Below are 14,744 nucleotides of genomic sequence, written 5' to 3' on the forward strand. Positions count from 1 at the left end.
AAGTACATAAAAACAATGCCAGCAAGAATGCAAGCTGTTATCAAGGCCAAAGGAGGCCATAAAAAGTATTAATTTTTTGGTTATTATGTGTGAAAAAGGACTATTTAGTTGTTTCAGTTTGTTATTTGCCGATTAGATAACAATAACATTTTTAGTTTTAAACAAGTTTTTGAAAGATTTCTAAAATATTTATGTTTTCTCGTTTTTATGACAGGTGATCTAATAAATTTGTTAAGCACTGTATACAGTTGTTGAGAGCTTTTAGTAACGCACTATTTGGTAATGTGGTCACGAACACCAAAGCACTGAGCCAGAGCGAGGCCATTTCATGCTTATGTCATAAATCAATAGAGAAATCCTAGACAGGATCTAAATATAAAGTGTGCTAATCTTTTAGATACAACAATGACTTTTTTCAGCATGATTGAAAGGCTGAACAATTGCTCAAAATGTGCTAAACTTCTGTTGTCAACATGTTTAGAAAGAAATAATTCACAACTTCAGCATAATGTTATTCCTCCTACTCTGAGGTTGTGTGTTATTAGCAGCTCACTGAATCTATGAATTAGAATTCCTGCATTATTTCCAGTCTATAATCAAACTACAGAGACTGTGGTTCATTGACGTGGGAGATGCCAGAGTCTACTGAGCATAAACCCTCCTATCAATGCCATATTACTGCAACTGCAGTCATGAATTATGATGTGGGATTTCTGAATAGCATACACACACGCAAACATGCAACTGTAGGGCGTAAGATAAACCCTACCCTTCAGACACAAAGGTTTCCTCCTTGATTATCCCTTAAAAGGATGAAAAATTAGACATATGGTAAAAGCAGGAGCACACTCAGATGTTGCTGTAGAGAGGGGATTGCATCAGCGCCCCACAGTATCTTGTGCAACAGGGATTCCCCTTCCCTCTCTGTTTTTAATTCCTCACACTTTTGCAACCTATATATCCTACCTCCAACCCCACCCTCTCCCCCTCTTCTTTTCATTTTTCCCTCCCTCTATCTTACGCTTTCTCCCCTCCCTCTATTTTCCCTCCCTCTTCTCCAGCGCTCTGTTTCCCCACCCTCCCCTCCCCTCCAGCATCCTGCAAAATCACCCCTTACCATCTCTCTGTCTGTTTGTGCATGTGCAGGAGTCAGTGTGTGCATCGGTGCTCGGGGTGAGTGTTTGTGTGAGTGGCCATGTGAATGTGCATGCGCTCCTCTGACAAGACGAGACGTAGTGAAGGCGAGGAGACCAGGAGGAGGGGAACTGGACATGGCCATGTGGATGATGTTTTGGCACTGGGATTGTAGCTGACCTACAGGAGAGCGTGTGTGACGGGCAGTGTGACCGTGTGAGTGTGAGATGGGATCCGCTCTGGGCAGGAGGCAAGCAGCCGAGAGAAGAGAAAGAAAAGCTAAAGAAGCCAGGAAGGCCAGACTCAATAGTAAGGTACCCCACTTGTTCTCATCATTTCTTACATTTTATTTATTCATTATGTCTGGTATAAACATGCTTTTCTCTTCCTCTCTCTTTGATTTTCTGACTTTCCATCTCCTTTTCTTTTCAAACACTCCCCAACCCATCCCTGTCTACCTGTCTGTGCTCTCTCTCCCCCCTTTTTTTTTTCTCTCTGGCTCTCGTTCTGTCGTTATGCTCTGCTGCATGTTGGCTGTGTGAAGAGCTGGTGCAGTGTTGTTTGAAACCCTGGCAGAATGCTAATGTTTCTCCCTGCATTGGTTCAGTTACTAACCAAAGGCTTGCATCACTGTGTGTTTGTTTGTTTGTAAGTATTTCTATGTTTGTGTGGGTGTGTGCAGATGTAGCCAGGGTGAGGTTAGGGTGTTTGGCCTGTGGAAATCTGGGTTAATAAAGCAATGAAATTTGTGTGTTCATGTATTTGAATGTGGTGAAAATTCTTCAGTACAAGTGTTCGTGGTTGCGCTTGCAGGCACACATGGTAATGAGAATACCCTCATTTGTGCACGTGGCATTGTGTCTGTTATTCTCTCCAAATTATGATCTCTTAATGATGCCTATTGATGGAGAGCACCATACTGTATGTTGCCTTTTCTAATTTGATGCAGTGAGAAATATGTAAAGCCCAGCTGTGTGGCTTCTGTTTGAAGTTACCAAAGGCAAAATCCTTCTGTTACTCTCCCCTCTGTATTCTCAGTTCAGAAATCATGTCAGAGGAGGAGAGATAGGGCAGGATGTTAAGAGAGGAAGCTAAAAATGGAGAGTGACCAAACATGGCATCCAACGTTAGGAGTGTTAATGTTTTTGTTTTAGAAGAAATTAACAAACTTCAGGTCAATCAAAGATTATGACATGAAAAAGGAACATTTTATAGATTGAAGATGAAAAAAGGGAACGGTAAAAAAGCAAAGGGTTTGATATCATAAGTAGCAGATTAGGGCTGGGCGATTAATTGGAATTTAGATGAAATAGCCAGATGTCTCTCTCTCATGTAATGTTCAAATTGCAGAGGGTGCAATAATTGTTTAAACTGAACTGTGCTAATATACCAGTTGAATACAGGTTTTTTTGCAGTTATGCTCTACTCATACACACATTAAGGTGTCACTTTTTTGTATAACAGATTGCAAAAATCTTACTTTCCTTATTTTTCAATATGTTTTTCTTTTTAAAAATGAGAATTGCATAGAAATGATTAGTTTCTTAGCCATATTAGTTCATCTTGTCTTTTCTTTATTAATTCCCTAAGTCAAAAGATTTTTTACTTGTGTTTTTTGTAAAAACACCTGATCTATAACTTAAGAATACTCAAAAATTAAATCGCAATCACAACATTGGGGGAAAAAATCTTCATTTATTTTTCCATATCATTCAGCCCTAGTGGAGATACCCTTTTGACTCCGGGCACAGTGGTGTACTTATTTCACATTACTTTGGCTGCAGGGAGATGTTGCAGTGACTCAATCAAAGTGTACTGAAAGGGATGATAAAGCATGAGATTAATAGAAATGGACAAACTCACCGTGGACCTTCATTGCATTGGGATTAATGCATTAATGCCGACAGCCCCAATATTTAAATATCATGCAGACTTAAACACCATGCCCTGTTGTTTGTAGCTTTTTATGAAGCCACAAATTTCACCATTGTGTATGACGATTAAAAGTACACATTGGTTCTATTTTATGTTTTTCTCATCTCAGAGTGTCACTCTTGTTAAACATCAAAGACGACTAATCACGCTCTATAAACTGTCCTACTGGCCTCACTGTAATCTCTGTGTTCTCTGTGTGCTACTGCTTTCTAGCAACCATGCCATGTGTCCTGGTTCTTTTGTTATAAATGAAAGCATTGAACTCCAGTGCTTTAAACTTTTTCATGATAAGTAAATCTCCAAAGTTATAATATTTCTCATATACCAAGTAGTGTATTGCTGTGCGTGTTTATAAGAGACAATGATTAGGCAGATTAGAAAGACAACATTGATTCTGTTGTGTTCAGTATGTTCTGAAACCAGGCCATGTAACTGTGGCCCCAGGCTCTTTATAATACACCCCAGTACACTCTAGGTCTCAGCTAATGTTAAATCTTTCTCTGGTTTTGTGATTCAAGTTTCTTCTGTGAGGAGGAAAAAAGGTAAGAGTGTCTTATCCATAGCAAGGCTTAACCCTTCATTTGAAATCAGATTGTGTAATTATCTGGTAGTTTGGTCATGAATCCAATTTTAAACAAATATGTGAGATGTACAAACTGAACATAAAACTCTATTAGAAATAAGTAATTTCCTTTAAAATGTCTGTTAAATATATAAAGTTTGTCTTTCAGTGGTCAGTCCTTGATTGCTAAAGAGGATGCAATCATCTCCACAATACACCAGTACTCATACAGTACCTGATATTTCTGTGATAAAATATCATGAAACACAATAGCAGCTTTCATCTGTTATTGTTTTATAATATATTGTTTTAATTGTGTCTTTTTTGTTAAGTATAAGAAAACATTTTACACTCCTGTAACAAACACATCAGGAGCACTATGTTTTCCAGTCATCTGTCTGTCCCATCTGTCCGTCCTCTGAGCTGAGTTGAATCAGGACCTGCTGTTTGGTCTTGATGATGTTCCACCTCATTGCTTAAGTTCATTCTGCAACAAGAAAAACAAGACATTTTAAAGCTCTAGCTCCATACAGTTCAACATCCCACTAGCAGTGGAGTCAATCATTCTGGGTCAGGCAGTATGAATAGATGACTGTAGAAAAGGATGCCAGAGGCATAAAATACAATAGAGTTCTAATAATCATCTGGCTGAATAAATACACCACCCACACAGCCCCTGTATCCGCCTAGAGCTCCCTGCCTGCCCTCTTCTGTTCTCTCCCTGTAGCCTTTAGGCCTGTTTGCAGCTGAGGATCCACTATAGGGGTAGATTAGTTTACTGTATTTTCAGCTGTATTTTAAAGGTATTTTCAAATTTGCCAGACTTGAATTCCAAACACTGATTCCGTTTTTATTATCCTCTGGCTCTGTCCCCCCACTGTCTGCCTGGCTGCCTGTGTCCCGGTGTCACTTTGTGTGCCTGCCCAAAAGCACATGACTGGACCTGATTCAGCTCTTTCTTTCTTTGCACTCTATGATTCTGATGACAGCATGCATTCCCGTCGTCCTCACTGACCAAACGCAAACACAAAAAAACACATAGTCATGCATCGAAACAACAATAGGGATCTGTTGTCACTTTTCACAAGATATATGGACTGTAAAATCCTTTTTGACATTGGCTGTGGAATATAGTGTCTACACACTAGCTTTCACTGATGTTAGTTTCATGGATTTTTTTAAGGTGACAAGCACAGATGAACCACAGACCCCCAATGAAAATTAGCTTTATAGATAACTCTGGATCAGCAGTTTTGTTGTGCGCAGCCCCTGTCAAATAAACTAACATGAAAAATTTCTAAATAAATCCAAAGTGAAATTTCTAACCATTTTTTAGTATAAGTAGCCTGTCCATCATCTACTCTTACACCAAACTGTGGACAATGCACACTGTTACTTCTTGGTTGTCAAAAAACAAGAATTCAAAATTTGATATGATTCTAGTATAAGAAAGATTATAATTTCCCCTCTGATACAACAGCAACAAAAACTTTAGTCCAGGGAACCACAAAATGTCTAATTAAATGAAAACTCACTATCTTGTTCTGTATGTGACTATCCCACACTGAAGCAAACATACAGTATATCACTAGCATCAATTATCACTGGCAAGTCCATGCCATTAACAGACTGTATAAATGTGTACACAGAGACCATATAGATATGCACCATGGATGAGGTGCGGCTGATAGTGAGAGTATACCCATTGAAGATCCACCTTGCATAATTGAGAGTCTGCCTCGAGCGTCACGTAACTGTTTATCTGACAGCAGCAGAGTCGCCTATAGCTTGTGCCTTTTTACACGGAGACACATGCTCTATTTATCTTGTAGTCTGTTCTGTGACTACTGATATTGATATCAGAGAGACTCACATTGAATTATTTATGGAAAAAGTAAAAACAATTTTAGTTGACATTAGACAACACAAAAGTGGCAGCATGACATACTACAACTCATGTAAGTGAAAGCACACATCCTGCAATGTGCCTGTTCACATGTACACGTTGCAATTGCAATGGTAAAACAATATATCATTTAGCTCTGGTGTATGTACTAGTCATAAATTAATCTTCTGACCCTTGCTGGCATTTATAACAACTGAAATTGAATTGTGTCTGTTTTTTACGGTTCCCTTACAGCCAATAAAGTAGTGTTTCTCAACCTAGGGGGCAGGACCCCCTTGGTGTCGCAAAACACTTCAAGAGGGTCACCAAATGCCTTCCAAAAAATAATGAATATTTTCATATTATTTCAAATTGTATATTTTACACAATCTTATTAAAATCTTTCCATAAAACTAATAAATGGTAAAATAAAGAACATGTTCATTTGGTGAGATTTATTTAACTAATGTTAAAAAAAAAAAAACCTTTGAAAGGAACCCTGCATGATCGACAAGTTCATCTTGGAAAGATATTTGTATCTTTCATATGTATATTAGACAAAAAACTCACTAGATATCCTAGATATTTGCATTTTGAATAAATCTGAGCTTATGAACTCATCAGGAGGCCGCCATGTTTTGGCTAAGTGACGCCACACACTGGTAGTGGCGAGTTTGCTGCGTGTTGGTTTTGTCTTCCTGCTTACGAAGCCCTGTCATTCCTCCTAAGTTTTACCTCAGTAAAACTCCCTACAAGTGACGAAGTGAGTTCATCCAAAGAAATGCTTCTGTAGTGTTTCCGTACTGTGTTTATCTTTACCTGCAACATTTTGAACCACATGGAAACAGACAGCATCATACATTGTAGAAGTTTGCGGAACAGCTTTATTAAACAGACACATTTTAGCTCGTGGCCTTCATCTGGTTCATCAAGAAACAGATTTCAAATATATTCTACCGATTTGGGCATACATATTTACTACAACAAGGTAAATATGGCTCTGTATTTATCATTTTCCCTGCTAGTTTGACTGATAACTGCTTGTGGTGCAAGGAAAAAAAAATACGAGACCTCAAATCTCAAAATTCTCGGTGCGTGAGACATGCAGCATCTTTAGAGTGTGTGAAATGTAGCCCTAACAATGGCTGCCAGTCTGAAATAGCTGGTTAAAGCATAGGAAAGGTGAGGAGCGCTCCAGCTAAGTGACTTCACAGTACCAGGGTGGACCAAAACATGACGGCCTCCTGGTGAGTTTATAAACTCAAATTATTTAAAGTGCAAATATCTAGTGAGTTTTTTAGTTTAATATACATATGAAAGATACAAATATCTATCCAACAAGATGAGCTTGTCTGATCACGCAGGGTTCCTTTTAAATGTAAGTTTGCACATGACTAATCTTGAATGTGCATGGCTGTGCTCAACTATGCTTTAACCACCCTCAGGTACAGTGGAGGTCCCCAGTCTCTGGCTGAAAATTTTGAGAACTCCTGCAATAGAGGCTAAAAGGAAAAAAAAAAACATTAGAACGTCTAATATGGATGTTACTTCCCCAAAAAGAGTGAAATACTTTAGAGCACCAGTCTTCTGAACAGTGGAGTATAGACTCTCTGAGCAGGTCCTTCCTCTTCTTCGGCCTTTATTAGCATCGGCAGGCTCACAACCCTGTCTTTTTACCCAACGGGACACACAATAAGCCATCTGAATACCAAATCAGCTCAGGTCAGGAAATCAGTACATTAGAAGAAAACATTTTTGTTTAAAAAAATTGATTCGTGAATTAAAGTGTAGGATTTCTATTATCAACATCCATTTATAGAGCTCTGTCCTGTGTGCCTCTGTGTATTTGTTAATTCAAGTCTGCACATCTACATTTATGCTGTCATGTTAATGACTGCTTTTTTGCATTAATGGGCTGGCAAGTAAGCTGGAACTCTACTGTACTGATGGACGGAACAATGATGGACAAAGCCACGCTGTCAGTGTGGTGACTGGAATTGATTGAGCATGCAGCAGTGTTTGGTGCTCCACAAACAAAAAGCCAGCGCTCTGCATGTTTGTGAGCATGTTGACGAGTTGGAAAGAGGCCGTGGCTTTGTCTGGCTTTGTTCCGGCCTTCAGCCAGCTCTATCAGAGCTATCTCACACTGTACTGCCTGCCCAAACTGTAGATCATCAAGAGGAATACTAGATATTACACAAGGCTAAAATACATTATTCCAGTTCCTCTGAAAAGGATTACTCAGGAGGCACCATGCTGCTACGCTCAGAGAGAAACACCAGGAGTCGGGCCACCGAGGTTAGATACAACACACTCCTGCTGAAATGACTCATGAGATCAAAAGTAAATGCAGGTTACTGGCACAGTGGGGCTGTGCAGGAAGGATTCAGTCACAACCTTATTAGGATACCCACTGAGAAAGGAGCTTTGTGGTACGGCAAAGTTTTTGTTCCCTTTTTTGCTTTAAAACTTTATGATTTCTTCTTTTTTTCAAATTTGTATAGCTTTATGTACACTAAATTGGCATTTCAGTACTTCTTGTGGCTTCTATGTTCAATGTCATTTTAAGCAAAACTCAGTATAGCATATGGCACGTATGGGTGCTCAGTTTTACTGCTGCTTCTTTAAACTGCTTCATATATGATCATTGCAATATTTACATTAACATAAACTGAATGACATCAGACTTTCACTCATGTATATGTTTAAATGATTGCATGGGGTAAAGTTGCCCGCCCTATTGTGCCATGTTTATGTTTTAAAAACAAAGGTAGTCCACATAATAGAGTCACCATACTGGCATGTGCATGCTTTGTCAGCAAATGGCAGGAATCCAGGTAAAGTCTGGCTTTAGACTAGAGTGCAGAGAGGTATTTTTTTGTCTCTCTCTCTCTATTTCTTGTCCTTTATCTGCTTCCGAATGCCTTCCAAATACATCAATAAAAACAACAGAGACCCTACATAGACAGGACAAACAAAAGAAAATCTGTGTTCAAGGGTTGTCAGAAATACTCAGTCTCTATTAAACAGAAGGGACACTGGAGGGAGCGAGTTATTTAGAACTGCCTTTCAATTATTATGATAATGACTGCTTCTATGTGAACCACACAAGCTGTGACTTTGGCCTTCTTTTTAAATCTTCACCAGAGAGGTGTAAAATTGAATTCCACCTTACGCAGAAACATTTATTGTCAATGATGTGTTAGATGCTGTTGCCATAGTAACAGCAACCTCTACCACTGGTTTTGGGCGTTAGGGGATGTTTTTTTTCCCAATGCACTCATGCATCATGAATGAAATGTGTGTGTTTAGTGTACTAAATTATGAATCAGTAAGTGCTATGTTATGTGTGGATTCTTGTGTATGAGTGTTCATGAGAAGTTCAGAACATTTCATACTCAAGCCTCCACTGCTTCTTCGTGTGGCGATAGTCTCCCTCTAAGCTTTAGAGTGTATCAAATTAAAGATTTATATAGCAGCTATACAGTAAAGGCTGAAGATTCCCCCCAAAGAAAATCCTGTTCCCTGGGATCAGGTCCATACTCTGTTATACTGTATATTGGTTTTTTGTAGCTGACAGCATTACACTCTAAGCCTGTTAGGTATGGATATTGAAGATTGCTAAACTCTGGCTTACTCAGACAAAATGTTCTGTAGGCTGAGGTCTAAGCAGACAGTGAGGCACAATGCTTATAGACACGCACAACTAAGACACAAAGAAGCAGCAATCTGTTGTAACAGGCGTGAAGTGGTAAGCAGCAGCTTTGTGTCTTTTTGGGGGATTTAAACACCCACGTTAAACAGAGCTTAATTATTGTTCTTTTCGGTGCAGCCATACTTAATCCACCAGCAAGATATACTGTTAGAGGTACAGGGTGTGTTGGGGTGTGTGTGTGTGTGTGTATGGGTGTGTGTGTGGTTCATTGAGGAAACCAGAATATTTTTTTAAAGGAGCAGTACACCAAAAACCTTTAATGAGAAACTGGTGTTGGGGCATCTCAAGAAGCACTTGAAAAATTTAACTAAATATAACTTTCAGACACATCCTGCTGTGCTTCTCTGTAAATCATTCCCCATCGAACAATAGCTGTAGATGTTGAAATCTGGTCAAATTTCAGCTGTTTTTACTGCAGCCATACAATCAACATGTCACAAAACAAACTTTCTCTTTTACCTTTGGTAACTTGTTCATGTGAATGTTTAAAGGTCAACAGAAATCATAATTTTAACAGCAATTCTCCAAAAACCTTTTGCAGCAGTGGGTTAAATCCAGTTTATATGGAGACATTTTTAATACAGCCTTGGCTTACACCCAGAATGTCTCAGGATTTGAAAGGAGTCCATCTAACAAAAAGATCCCAATGACACCATGCTCACTGACGTCAGAACTGGTTCAAAAATCAAGCATATAGCGTTAGTTCTGGCAGGCCAGGGAGTCAAGTTCTGCCATATCAGGTTATGTCATGCAAGCCCTTGTTAGTTGACAGCCAGCTGATTTGATCCAAGCACACTATTGGCTAATTGCTCTCTTTCTACCTAATTTAGGGGACATCCACAAGTAGACAAGTTTAGAAGTATCCACAAAAGTATTCTATCGTGTCGGTGTTTCATCCACATGGAACCAGCGTTTCTGGGAGCCCGAAGACACTACTTTTTGAAACCGGGTCCCTGAGTGAACAAATCTGTATATGGCAACAGTATTGTCTCCGTGTGCAGCCAAGCAGATCTTTCTTGAAATAAGTATTTCATAGCCCACTTATCCTGCATGAACAAGCCCAGCCAACACTAATAATAACAACAATGAATGGTTTAGTGCTTATGCCGACATTTCGTACTTTTTTGAAGTGAAACAGAAATAGATTGTTTTTGTCTCACTTTAAGGCCTTAAACTGAGACTTGCCTGGATTTGCTCTGCCACTCTCTCTGCAAGCTGTTTGCAACCCTCCTCCACCCCAGCTCCTCCGTTATTCTGCTTCTGACTTGATCAGTTTCATTCTTTTGTCACTGATGCCTACTCTGCTCTGGGTTTTGCTGCTTCTCTCCCCGCCTTATGCTTTCCTTGTCAGCATAGGAAGAGCAAGAGTGTGCACTGTTCCTGCTTTATGCTTTCCATGAAGGCTTGTTGAAGGGCGGGGGGGGGGGGGCAGAACAGTCAAACATAATAACTGCATACGTGCTAATTGATAACTGCTTATAAAGAAATATTCATAGCTTGAAATTGTGTTTTTTGACAAAGTGGTCCTGACTGAAGTGAAAGTTGTGTCAATGTCTTTTTGTAAAGGACAGAAAAAATGTTTTATGAAACAGCAAATTTTTTTTATTTTAGTGTTGTAAGAGTGAAGAGAATGATGATGAATAGGCATTTCACTAAAGAATGTTTGATTGGAAATGCTTTCAATGAAAATATATACAATTTTTAAATGCATCTTACTTTTCAAACAAGAATCATATATACAGCACAATAAGAGCTGCTGGATGTTTAAAATAAGATTGAGATTAGCCATGAAGCAATGTCAAACATTCTTTAGGGATGACAAAACAAGACTGTGCATGTGCAGGTACTCTGGATTAACAGCTCTGACAGATGTTAATAATGTCAATAAATAACTGTCAGGCTTTCTTGGATTTAATAAACTTTTGTCTCTGTCGAAGCCGCAGGCCCAAACAGCTGACTAGATACAGTGAGGCAGAAGAGCACGTAGCCAGTAGCCGAAGCTTGCATTGCAAAATAGTTCCAACCACAGAGGCTTTTAGGGTGAAAAATAAAATGTTAAAATAATTGTTTGTATATTGTACAGTGTAGCCAACATTGTTTTCTGGCCCATTTTTACCTTAAACTCACTAAATTACTGTATGCAGAGCGGCCATTCCTGTCTGTAGCCTAGCTTTCCCTAGTGGTCATGCTTAAAGTGGCAATGCACACTGAAATCTCTGGATAGTAGTAGTCTGTAGTGTGATAGTACGTTATAAAACCCAACTTCAAAAATACTGGTGCTTTATACCCTTTAAAGAAACACAGACAGCTCAGTGGACAAGTCAAAAGTCATCTGCTTCTTGACAAATCAAACACTGATGTTTTTATTAGTGCCATCAATCACTTAAAGAAATAATTTGATTATAGTCTATGTTGACGATGCAAAATAATCTCCTATATTGATAGTTTGAGAAAGACTGCATAACTGGTAGATTTAAAGATAATTGTCACAAACAAGCAGAAAGGACAGGCTTCTGAATGGCTTCAAAATGTATTATTAGCTTTTGAAACAGAAGAAGTGGAGACTGAGGGCAGATTGTCCCCCTGCTGGTGAGTCCCCCTGTTGAGTCTAGGATCGGGTTAATTTGTAGAATATGGATTTTATTCATCAAATTATAAAAATTAAGAGCACAGATATTTTTACATGTGTTCCATTTAAGGCTGGGAAATTAAGCGGAAATTAGATTTAATTGCAATAATGCCAGCTACAATTTTTCTTCCCCCTGAATTGTGTCAAAACACTAGTTTAATACTTTGTTACAGCAGAGCTGTTATGCTCTACACATCATGCAAACATTCAGGTGCCTTTTTCTTACAATAGTTGACAATAAATCCTACCTCCTTCATTTACTTCAGTACAAGCAGCTATTTTTAGTTTTAGTCCTAGCCTTAGATACCTTTTAGTTTTAGTCACATTTAGTCATTTCTGCCCTTGATAGTTTTAATTGACGAAACTCAGAAACATTTAGTCTAGTTTTAGTCAGTAAAAAGTCCTTACATTTTTTTTTTAACTTTTAGTCCAAGCATTTCTTCTCTTTCCTAAATCTGGTACCAAATCATGGTAGTGTGTTCTATGTACTCTGCCAAACCTGGGATTCCTGCTTTCTACTGCTGAAAGGCAGAAGGGATGCAGATGCATTGTCTTTTGACAGATTTACTCACTGTTAGAACTATCATGGACTTTGAATGTCTGACGAAAACTAAATTACATTTTAGTCTTTTTTTATTCATCTTGATAAAAAGTAAAGTTACTTTTAGTCCGTTTTAATCATCAAAGATCTGTTTTTGGCGAGTCTTAGTCTAGTCTTTTTCATTAAAAACCAGTGAGTCAACAAACATTTTTAGTCACAGAGTCAATGAACTTAAAACTGTTTTACTTAATTAAAGTAAGGATGGCCTGAACATGATCATTCCCTTTGATACAACAGTTCATATGGAATTTACAATACGAGTCAAAATAATCACAATTAGATATATTTTCACAACTGTTCAGCTTAGTTTAATCTATCTAATTTTGTGCTGGTTACAATATAGAATAACTGATTGCTTGTGCTTGTGCTTTTTTTCCCAAATCGTTTAGCTCCGTTCCATTTAAGGTTACAAAGCTGCTTAAGATGATTGTGTGAAAGCATCAGTGGACATTGGCATAATTGATTTTAATTCATCAAAATTAATCAAACATTTTGACAGCATTACATTTTATTGTTTCCATATTTTCCTTTGAAATCCATAACAAATTCCTTTTTCCATAATTATGTTCATTTTATAGGCTAATCTTTGACCTACCCGAGGTTCCTGGATGACTTTCAAAATAAAAGCAGGTGATTAGCCAACAAGGAGAGCAGTTACCCTTAGTTCAAGACAGTACAAAAAGAAAAAGAAACAAAAGTTTTCAGTGCAAAAAGGAGAAGATTTTTCAAATATGTCAAAAGTGGAGGTTATTCGTGATTGAATGCAGAAATTCTGCAATTAACCGCAATTAAATTTGAATTGTATACACACCAGTGTGGCAAACATGAAAGACTGTCTGTGAAAACAAAATGTCTTAGGAAAAGTAAGAATGAAAGCTTGGATTGGAAAATCTTGAGTTATGAGGGCAAAACAAGGGCACAGAGCTCATAACTGCACTGCTTTTGTGGTGTCTATGAGCACTGGGCCTTTTTACTTTAGCACAGCATACTTTATTTAGAGGTTGAGCCAATGTTTTTATGACTTGTGCTGGGTAAACAGTAGTCCCTGAAAGAAATGCTTATTTAGAAAATATTAAGAGAAATGGTGATTCAGCATTTACAAACCTTAGTTCCTTTAAAATTGAAGTAGAGTAAACCTGCAGGCTTGTTGATGATTTTCATGTTGCATGCAGTATGTTACTCCCTCCTGTTTGTCTGTACACTAATGTACACTTTTTCATAGATACACTGAAATATTTACAGTAAATGTGGCACACAAACTCTACAGAGTATTAGGACATTCCTGTCTAAGTAGTAAAGTTGTCTTATGTACAAGGTTTCAAGAGACAGAGATGTCAAGAGCTGCCAAATGATTGCCTCTTATTTATTATCCTCCTCAGCTCTCTTCATTTCCTCTGTCATGCCTTTGCTCTTCTGTCCTCTTCTCCCTCCCCTCACGTGACCCCATTTCTTGTGTTTTTTCCACACCACATCAGTGTGCTGCATTTTTTATAGCAACATGCTTCTAGACCTTCATACTCTGCAATAAATCCATGAATTATAGAATACACTGACAAATAAAACTAGCTAAGCCATTTGCCAGTTTTTTTACCTCTTCCTTATGAGAGAAGGTTTATAAATGAGAGCTTCTGTTTGAAAGGGAACCTACAGTCAGATTGAAGAAGCAGTATGCCAATAACAGCTCCAAAGTACAGTCCATACTCTCACTGTGAAGACAGTCTATCTTTTATGCTTACATGATGCATCTTGCTGTTAATTTTCTGCTAGTATACTGAGTGAATGGGCTGCATGTTTTCATCTCTTCCTGGTTTGTGTCCTCAATTTTCTATTTAAGATTTACAAAGAGACCAGTTTTGGTTAATTGAATCCATCTTTGTAACCATCTTATCCATCATATCTGCTTCCCTTGGTTTCATTTATTCATTGGGTTCTTGATAGAACAACACATTAATTTAAATCCATTTTGTCACTGACTTGCTGCAGTTTTCCATTTTAGAGACAGATGTTAAATTTCCATAAAACATTAAAGAAATATGGCACAACGCAAACACAGAATAAAAAATGCTGGTGTTCAGCGGTGCATTACTAAACAGTTGTGTAAATTGCTTTCTCATTGCTGTTTAAAGCTGTTGTTTGTGTGGGTACTGTATGAACACAAAACCAGATTTTAGTATGAATCTGAAAGAGATTTGTGTTTCCCTTGATTTGTGTGCCCAATTAAAATGCAATGCCCCTGCAGCAGGATGGCCTCTGTACAAAGCATCTGGGAGAGGGGGGTCAAGG

At 38.3% G+C, this 14,744-nt stretch overlaps 1 protein-coding gene across 11 annotated transcripts in view; it reads left to right on the forward strand.

Moving 5' to 3' along the window:
• Positions 1 to 14,744, forward strand: part of shank3a (SH3 and multiple ankyrin repeat domains 3a) — a 315,840-nt gene that overhangs the window by 175,552 nt on the left and 125,544 nt on the right. Inside the window, exon 1 of one of the 11 annotated variants that reach the window (XM_041794588.1) lies at positions 1,398 to 1,448. The exons of the other annotated variants lie outside the window; for them this stretch is intronic. The gene's annotated coding sequence lies outside the window, so the exon portion shown is untranslated. Of the gene's footprint in view, positions 1 to 1,397; positions 1,449 to 14,744 lie in introns of those variants that run through there. 11 annotated transcript variants of the gene reach the window in all.

Source organism: Cheilinus undulatus, linkage group 9, assembly GCF_018320785.1.
Source record: "Cheilinus undulatus linkage group 9, ASM1832078v1, whole genome shotgun sequence".
NCBI classification, from domain to species: Eukaryota; Metazoa; Chordata; class Actinopteri; order Labriformes; family Labridae; genus Cheilinus; species Cheilinus undulatus.